The sequence below is a fragment of the Neophocaena asiaeorientalis genome, unplaced genomic scaffold (genome assembly GCF_003031525.2).
Source record: "Neophocaena asiaeorientalis asiaeorientalis breed wild unplaced genomic scaffold, Neophocaena_asiaeorientalis_V1.1 scaffold10, whole genome shotgun sequence".
Classification (NCBI taxonomy): domain Eukaryota; kingdom Metazoa; phylum Chordata; class Mammalia; order Artiodactyla; family Phocoenidae; genus Neophocaena; species Neophocaena asiaeorientalis.
Window position 1 is genome coordinate 5,995,592 of NW_020172817.1, and position 9,639 is coordinate 6,005,230.

Sequence of the window (9,639 nt, forward strand, 5' to 3'; positions counted from 1 at the left end):
ATATCATATTCAAACTCCTGTAAACAAAACACAAAGATACAATCTCAGAGACATCTAGAGGAAAATATTACATTATATAAAAATGAACAAAGGTAAGAATTATATCCTGCTTTTTTCCTTCAGAATCTATGCAAAAAAATAAATAACAACATTAAGTGTTGAAAGCAAATGTCAATCCAGAATTCTACATCCATTGAAAATTTATTTTCGTAAAAACTATTCTACTCATTCATCAAGATCTGTTACAATGTTAAATCATTTTTAAAGATTTTTTTTAAAGTATAATTTCTTTTTTACTGTCTTCCCAGGGGACAGTATTTCTTTAGTATTTAAGGACTTAGCTCCTTGCATGGGTTTTGGTGGAGGTCGTGGGGCAGCACCAGCAGGTCTAAATTGAGGTGGAGGTCTTCGGTTCTTCCGCGCTTCCCGAGAACGATTCCTGACTACCTTGCTGTGAATGGCACAACTCACGCAGTAATGCAGATTCACATACAGCTTGGGAAGCACATAGGCATTGAAAACACTTGTTTCAGAAATGCCCTGACAGCTGCAGCCTCTACAATGTGCCGAACAACGAACTTCTTAATGGCCTTATCCTTGGGCACACTTCGGGCGCAGCTGGTGCTGTGAATAGGCTGCATGTGGCCGCGGCCCTTTCTGGCATGACCATTATTCCTTCTTTTCTTGGTCATCTTGGAAGCGAGAAGGTGAGAGAGCAAGTTTTTAAAAAACTATAATTGTGCTACCCCATGTTGTAAGCATTCAGGTTTTAACCTGCACACCATATTTTCCAGTATATGATACCATTAATCATCTAGTTGTTTAAGCCAAAAACTTGGAAATATTCTTCTTATAGCCAATCAGTAGATCTCGCTATATCTTTCTCTGGAAAAACCTTCATATCATCTCATTTATTTTTCATCTGCACCATAAGTACCAAGTGAAAAACATGTGTGCTTTGGATTCCTACAGTGGCTTTCCAACTTGTCTCTTTGTATTCATTCATACCTTTCTCTGATAACTATGGGCCTAAAAGGTATCCATGCTCAATTATTATTTTAAGTGTAATGTCATTTATATCTCATCTATATTGGTTCACAGGAAAATTTTCCCTAATGACTAAAACTGTCTACATATTTATTTAAAACAAGAAAAATAATTTATATGCCTACTGAATATTAAGAGCAAATGTTTCATAGTGTATTGTGTTACTATTGCTCTACTATTACTATTGCTACTCTTGTATTTAACACAGTGTATTTAGTATAGCTTTTAATTTTAATATAGCCTTTAATTTGGATTTTAATTAAATAATAAATAAAATAAACTTTGAAAGCTTAGCTATAGTTGGTGCTTCTATAAGAGAAAACACTTTATAACTCCACAATATTAATATTCCCTGTAAAAGAAAATTTGCTAGAAGAACTAATTTCTTTACAGTAGGTCTTAGATGCTGAAATAAAATAGGTACAGTACCATTTTTAATTTTCTCTTAAGAAGTCCTATATTTCACTATCTTGATAAATTGGTGTTTGAGATGCTCTATGAAATTTATAAAATGTAAAAAAATGATCACAAAGCTAAGATAATGCATTAATTCTTTTTTTGTTATTGGTTTGTTTTTTAACTTATTCTCTATTTACAGGTCTCTTAAGGGTTGGCAGGCATCATATTATATTTTTAAGCTGCAAAACAGATAGGACATGACTTAGGCCCTCAGTTAGCTGAAATCATTATATTAAATTATTATATTGTTCATAATTGTAGTATTCAACATCTGATCTGGCTTTTGATATTTCCAAATTATGGTAAGACAGGATTCATTAATTATAAAAAATTAGATTTCTAGTATATTCTAGTATATTCTAGTATTTCTCCAATATATCAGAAAAATATCAGAAAAATAAAAGCATAACAAGCAACCAATACCAAAATTATCTAGCTCTATTTCAGAGGGGAGTGGAATATAAAACTATATTTGATTTAAATTTTTTTTAAATATGATGGATTTTAAAGATATTATTTCTTCATTTTAATTCCCATGAATTACATGAGAAGGTAACAAAGTAGTTACTTTCAGGAAAATAAGAGTGCAGTAACTGACAACAATCTTAGAACAATGTATTCAAAATATTCTCATAAATTTGATCATGTAGAAGATAAAAGCAAAATTCTTTCAGCTATGCTGATAGCTAGCTCCACCTGATGCATTTTACCCACTGGGTTGTTATCACTTTTCATCACTTGTCTTCTTGTGTAAAGTTCACAACACACTTTACTAAAAATCTTTACTTCTTAAACCTTTGTATATACTTGCTTACCTCTGCCCCAAACATTGCTAAATCATGATTTCATGAGAAAATTGGATATTAAATCATGCATATGTGACTTACACATTCAGTAATGATCCATCCATGTGAAAAGACATGTTTCCAGAGAAGAGACAGTGGAGAATCATCAATGAGAAGAAAAGAGAATCTTCTTCCAAGTCTTTTTAATTCTAAGTTTAAACAGGCATAGAGGAGCTTACAACTAATGACATCTTGGTCAACAGAACACATGCATTTTTTTAACATCTTGATTGGAGTATAATTGTTTTACATTGTTGTGTTAGTTGCTGCTATATAACAAAGTGAATCAGCTATATATATATATATATATATATATATATCCCCATATCCCCTCCCTCTTGCGTCTCCCTCGCACACTCCCTATCCCACCCCTCTAGGTGGTCACAAAGCACCAAGCTGATCTCCCTGTGTTATGTGGCTGATTCCCACTAGCTATCTATTTTATTTAGTAGTGCATATATGTAAATGCCACTTTCTCACTTCATTCCAGCTTACCTTTTCCCCTCCCCGTGTCCTCAAGTGTATTCTCTACATTTGTGTCTTTATTCCTGCCCTGCCCCTAGGTTCTTCAGAAGCACTTTTTCTCTATTTTTAGAGTCCATATATATGTGTTAGCATACAGTATTTGTTTTTCTCTTTCTGACTTATTTTACTCTGTGTGACAGACTCTAGGTCCATCCACCTCACTACAAATAACTCAATTTCATTTCTTTTTATGGCTCAGTAATATTCCATTGTATATATGTGCCACATCTTCTTTACCCATTCATCTGTCAATGGACACTTAGGTTGCTTCCATGTCCTGGCTATTGTAATAGTGCTGCAATGAACATTGTGGTACATGATTCTTTTTGAATTATGGTTTTCTCAGAGTATAGATCCAGTAGTGGGATTGCTGGGTCATATGGTAGTTCTATTTTTAGTTTTCTAAGGACCATCCATACTGTTCTCCATAGTAGCTGTATCAATTTACATTCCCACCAACAGTGCAAGAGGGTTCCCTTTTCTCCACACCCTCTCCAGGATTTATTGTCTGTAGACTTTTTGATGATGGCCATTCTGACTGGTGTGAGGTGATACCTCAGCATAGTTTTGATTTGCATTTCTCTAATGATTAGTGATGTTGAGCATCCTTTCATGTGTTTGTTGGCCATCTGTATACCTTCTTTGGAGAAATGTCTATTTAGATCTTCTGCTCATTTTTGGATTGGGTTGTTTGTTTTTTTGATATTGAGCAGCTTGTATATTTTGGAGATTAATCATTTGTCAGTTGCTTTGTTTGCAAATATTTTCTCCCATTCTGAGGGTTGTCTTTTCATCTTGTTTATGGTTTCCTTTGCTGTGCAAAAGCTTTTAAGTTTCATTAGGTCCCATTTGTTTATTTTTGTTTTTATTTCCACTTCTCTAGGAGGTGGGTCAATAAGGATCTTGCTGTGATTTATGTCAAAGAGTGTTCTGTCTATATTTTCTTCAAAGAGTTTTATAATGTCTGCTCTTATATTTAGGTTTTTATTACATTTTGAGTTTATTTTTGTGTATGGTGTTAGGGAGTGTTCTAATTTCTGACTCTGATTTTAGATCTTAAATGCAAAATCTACAGGTTCACTCAAGTAGTAACAACTAAAAATACATGTGTTCAGCCACATGTAAAAAACACATGCATTTTTAGTTGTTACTACTTGAGGGGACCTGTAGACTTTGCATCTAAGATCTAAAATCAGAGTCATGACTATTCTACTCATTAATTTAAAAGGGCAGAATAAAGAAAAAATATCACTAATGAATACGCTTCCAGCAATTCAGAAGATATCACAACCTAAACTTTTTTGTAAACTACAAAGTTGACAACTAGAAATAAGCTCATTAGGAGAAAAGCTCAAGAAGTGAAAACTTGTATAATTCAATTCCAAGTTAAAGTTTGAGAAAAGCTAACTAGCCAGAAATACACAGTAAATACCATACATGCAATATTTGTAACTGAGTCTTCTAAACAAAGTCATATACAATAAAAAATGTGTTGCAAAGTGTGCAAAGTTATCAATTTCCCCCAAAGACAGAAGAGCATGTTTTGAGAAATGATACTTCAATAGCTGTAAAGATGTTTGCAAACAGGTCAGTGGAAACATTTCTAAGAACAGAAAATTTCAGTCTTGGGATGTTTTAGTATATTTTGTACACAGAGTGGAGATGACTCTGTTGCTTTTAGAGCTTGTCTTGTCACTGCTCCAACCAGGTTGAAATGTTTCTTTGCACATTTCTTCCCATTCTTTATCTATGGTGACTTTTTTTTTTTTTTCTGAGAAGAGCTGATAGACTATGGAACAGTAATGAGCCATAGGCAAATCTCCAAGTCAGTCCTACTTCTAAACATAACCTATGATGACCACTCTCCCCAATGTGTTGAACAGTACCTCCATCAATCCAACATGAAACACACCAGGAGTCAAACAAGAAGACCGAAGTGAAGACAAGGAATAGAGAGTACTAAGCAGAAGTCTTGAGGTAATAGAAGCAAAGAGAAAGCCAATTTCAATTTCAATTTCTTGTGAAGAAAAATAAAGAATTAGAAAAAATCAGGATAAATATTAAATCAAGACTACTATCTATTGAGATGATAGCTATTAAATTGTATATACGTACATAAAATTTGACCTGAAATTGCTACTTTCTCTAGAACGATTTCTTATTCTATAAAATCTAGTTCTGATATTTTTGAGGAAGATAAATTGTGTACACTTTTAACACAGTTATATTTTGATAACATATTAATACTATAAATAGAGTACAACTTATATGAAAATAAATTTTATTTAACCACCTAATTAGCATTTATGCTAAAAGAAATACAATAAAATGATTCTTACAATAAATATAAAATGATTTATTAATTATGTCCTCCACCATGATATTGGCTAATCAGCAGAAGGCCTGACAGGGGCAACAATATTTAAATTCAAACGTCTTTGATAGTGGTTAACTAGCAGTCAGATGCACAGATAACTTGACATACATTTTTCAACTTTAATGTTATAAAGATTAATCTGTCAAGATAGGAAGAGAAAACACATCTTATTTAATAGTTTCTTAGCTTGATTTACAACTTTGAAATTGTGACATGCGGTACAAACACTTCCATTTGTTCTCCTTTCCTAAGCCCCACAGAGGTTAGGGGTGAGTATATATCTGAAGTGAAATTGATTTAGAGGTATAGAAAACTTATTTCTATGTTTAAGTGTAGAAACTCATGGTTCCATTAACATAGTTACATTATGTAAACAATAAATGGTTTTGCTATGTAAATTTGCATGCAATTCTAATACATTTATTCTCATTTAAAATGCTTAATGATATTAGATTGGTTTGATTTTCCAAATATAAAGACAAAAACATTTTCAATGCAAATGTATCCCCATGATTACTGTAGGTAAACATGTAGAATGTAATTCTTTTTAAAAATATCTTCTTTTGTCTTTGTGCAGTAGATCCTGATAAGAACAACATATTTTTCAGTTGTTTTTAACATTAAAATCATAAAGCATTATAATAAAATGAGAGCCTATCATTCATGACTATGGTTACAGAAGGAAAATTCTGTAATTACATCTGTATCAATTAATGTGTTCATCGGTTTTTGTATATGGAACACAGCACCCTATTAGGTCTTAGAAGGATGCAAGACAAATAAGTAGGTGTTCCTCACATTAAAGATCTATTGTGAATAAAGTAAGATTTGAGTTAATCCTTGAGTCATCAGTTAAAATTCACAAATAAGTACTACAAATAAACTGGAATTGGCAGTAACAATTCCTCCCATGATTATTTTGGGACATTTGTTGATACTAATTAATTCTGACAAGAAATAAAACAGAATGCATCACTTTATTTTCCTCTAAGGTGCACCATTATCAATGAGAAGAAACTTACAAATTACATAATAGATCACAGATAACTTTTTTCGTTCTTACAGATTGGGAATTGCTAATGAGAACAGTTAACTGCAGAAGTTACTGGGTAGAATTTTAAGAGATTTTTTCATGAATATTTACAAATAATAAAAATTAGCATAAACCAATCTGAAATTTATAATCACAGCAAATTATGACTGACTATATACACATAGTATATATAGTCACTATATACATTGCAAAGTAGCAATTCAAAATGAACTGGTATTCATGGGATTTACATACCCTCTGTGTCAGGATGATTTATTTTCCAAAGAATAATGTTACAGATATGTTCTAAATTCAAAATGCTTCTGCTTCACTACTAACTGAATTAGAATGAGTGGGATACAAAAACAAATAGATTCAGATTGAAATTTTCAAACTAGACAAATAAATCACATTTGGTTTTGGGCAAAGGAATTCAGAGAAAGATGGTAAACAACAGAAACATGATCATGGCTCATGTCATTGGACATGGTGACAGGAGAAAGAAACAAAATACCAGGCTCTTAAAATATTTCATTTGCATTTAGGAGTAAAAGAGTGTCCTGCAAGAATATGTGGTCTGTCCATGTGGATCTCTTTGTTATGAAAAGACATCCTAGAGCTTTTGCTCCAGCAATATCCAATGAATTACTAATCCTTCAAGTACTGTGTGTCATCTTACTCATTTTCAAATCTATCTTGATTAAAGGAAATCTCAGGAATCATATAATTTTCACACAGAGTGGTTAACTTCTTTTGCAGGGAAGAAAGTCAATTTATAGGAGCTGTGCCAGACTTATGAATAAATCACCTGTTCTAGGCCATGCATATTACTCGGAGCCTTGGGTACTTTTCCAAAGTCATAGCAACATTGGATTTGTTAAGTATGGATAACATCAACAATTGAGAATATTGTGGTTTTCCTCTCATGTTCTGTTTGAACACATTAATCACTGCAGGAATTATCCCTATTTCCAGTTGTCAATTTAATGAAGTGGCACAAGAAGTATGTACTACATGTTGGTGGTGGTGGTTGTCATGACGTGGTCTTTTGATTTGAACTGTTACTTTGGATGTCACTGTATTCTTTCATTACTTGATGAATATTCTAAACTTTTCAAGCTTCATAGACAACACATGATTCCCTCCCCACTGCTACCTTGCAAGGTATAGAAAAATCAGTCATAGAATACAGATTGAGGGCATTATAAACACTAACTGCTACTACATGGAAATAAATATATTTATTATTTGTAAAGGCATGCATATATATCAAAAGGTTGATTTGTCATTTTTAATGTTTGTTTGTTCTCGAATCATAAATTTCACCTCACAATTTTACATCAAATTTTACTGGCAAATGAAAATGTTCTTCTCTTAAAGACATGGGAAATAGTCATGTCCTGTTTTTTTCTGATTGTTTTTGGCATTGCAGACTTTGTGCTGACACTTTTATTTGGATATTCACATTTTCCACACATACCAATTGTGCAAAACAGTAATCACCACGTTTACCTAATTGGTAACAGGACTCTCATTTTAGAACTACGGACATTTGAAAAAGAGAAGATTAAAAGATTATATTAACCCTAAGTGCACAAAACTTATGCACTTAGGGTTATGTATGACTCAAATCCCTCCCATCAACATAACACCAGAATCCGGAATATGATTGTCATGGTGTGTGTGTGTGTGTGTGTGTGTGTGTGTGTGTGTGTGAGGGTGATGGTTTTCTGCCTCTGGGATATGAGCTCTCGACTGTCTTGTGAGATCTCATCTGATTCTACTCTTTTGGGATGCTTAACCTGAAATTTTGATAACAAGGTTTTGCTTTTGTGTTTTCAAATTGCATCCAGTATTAATAAGATTCTTTGCATTTTGAGGTTCAGAAACGCTTTGGACCAGCAAATCCTACATATACACAGGCACTGTTTATATATTCAAAGCATCACAAGACTTCGTTAAGGTCAAGAATGGAGTTCTCTATTGGTTCCATGTATTCCCAGTTAATAAAAGAGGAAAAATTATCACTGCAATGTCCATTTATTAATTACAGACAGGCAGATTACCATAGTTCTAATCCTATCTATTTGGGGCAGTAAATAGGAAGCCTTCTGAATTAGAGAAGACTTAACCACAGGCCATTTTCTAAATAGAAAATCAAACAGAATTTACCAGTTTTATTTAAAATAAAATTATTACCAGTATGTAGCTTAAATGATCATCCAAGTTATCAAAGTATTTGGAGCCTAGACTATACTATGAAGTGGAAATTAAAAGACATGAATCACTGATTAATTCTTCCAAGGTTTAGCATTATTTTCTGAATTGTCAAGGATTATACTGAGGGTTTCTAAGCAAGACAAAGGCAGAGTTTGGCTCTAGTTTCATATACCAATCAACAGAATCAAGAATGGGAAAGGGAAGTTGTGTATCAGTCAGTTGCCAACAGCACTTCAATTGTTTGAAGGTAAAATATAAGAATTTAAGAGGTGTTTCTTCATTTCAGCCACAGGGTGTTATGAGGAAATCATCAATCATCTTCTAATTCTCTTACGGATAAAATAAATGCCAGAGGTTTATTTCTTCAATAGATTAGTTTCCCTTTTGAGAAACAAAACCCTCCTCTTAAACAAATGATTTGTCTGTGGAAGTCAGTGTGTTAGAGCTTGGAGTGTGAGTTTGTTTTTTAGTTTTCTTTTTATTTTAACATATATACGTTCTTTTTCTTATTCTTTTCCATTATGGTTTATTGCAGGAGATTGGATATAGTTCCCTGTGCTATACAGTATGGCACTGTTGTTTATCCGTTCTAAATGTAATAGTTTGCATCTACCAACCTCAAACTCCCAGTCCATCCCTCCTCCCCTCCCCTTGGCAACCACAAGTCTCTTCTCTATGTCTGTGAGTCTGTTTCTGTTTTATAGATAGGTTCATTTGTGCCATATTTTAGATTCCACATATAAGTGATATCATATGGTATTTATCTTTCTCTTTCTGACTTACTTCATTTAGTGTGATAATCTCTAGTTGCATCCATGTTGCTTCAAATGGCCTTATTCTGTTCTTTTTTATGACTGAGTAGTATTACCATGTGATCCAGCAATCCCACTCCTGGTCATATACCTGGACAAAACTATAATTCAAAAAGGTATATGCACGCTTATGCTCATAGTAGCTCTATTTACAATAGCCAAAACAGGGAAACAACCTAAAGTCCATTGACAGATGAATGGATGAAGAAGTTGTGGTACATATATACAATGTTTGTTTTTAATCAACATGAATAAAGGGAAATAGAATGAAACAACACATTACAATGCAGGATCCGGAAAGCCTCTGTCAACCACGAAGGA

General features: G+C 33.1%; 1 pseudogene; it reads right to left on the bottom strand.

Moving 5' to 3' along the window:
- Window positions 1-293: 293 nt before the first annotated feature.
- LOC112397512 (40S ribosomal protein S26-like) lies at window positions 294-701 on the bottom strand (annotated as a pseudogene).
- Between the last annotated feature and the right edge of the window lie 8,938 nt (window positions 702-9,639).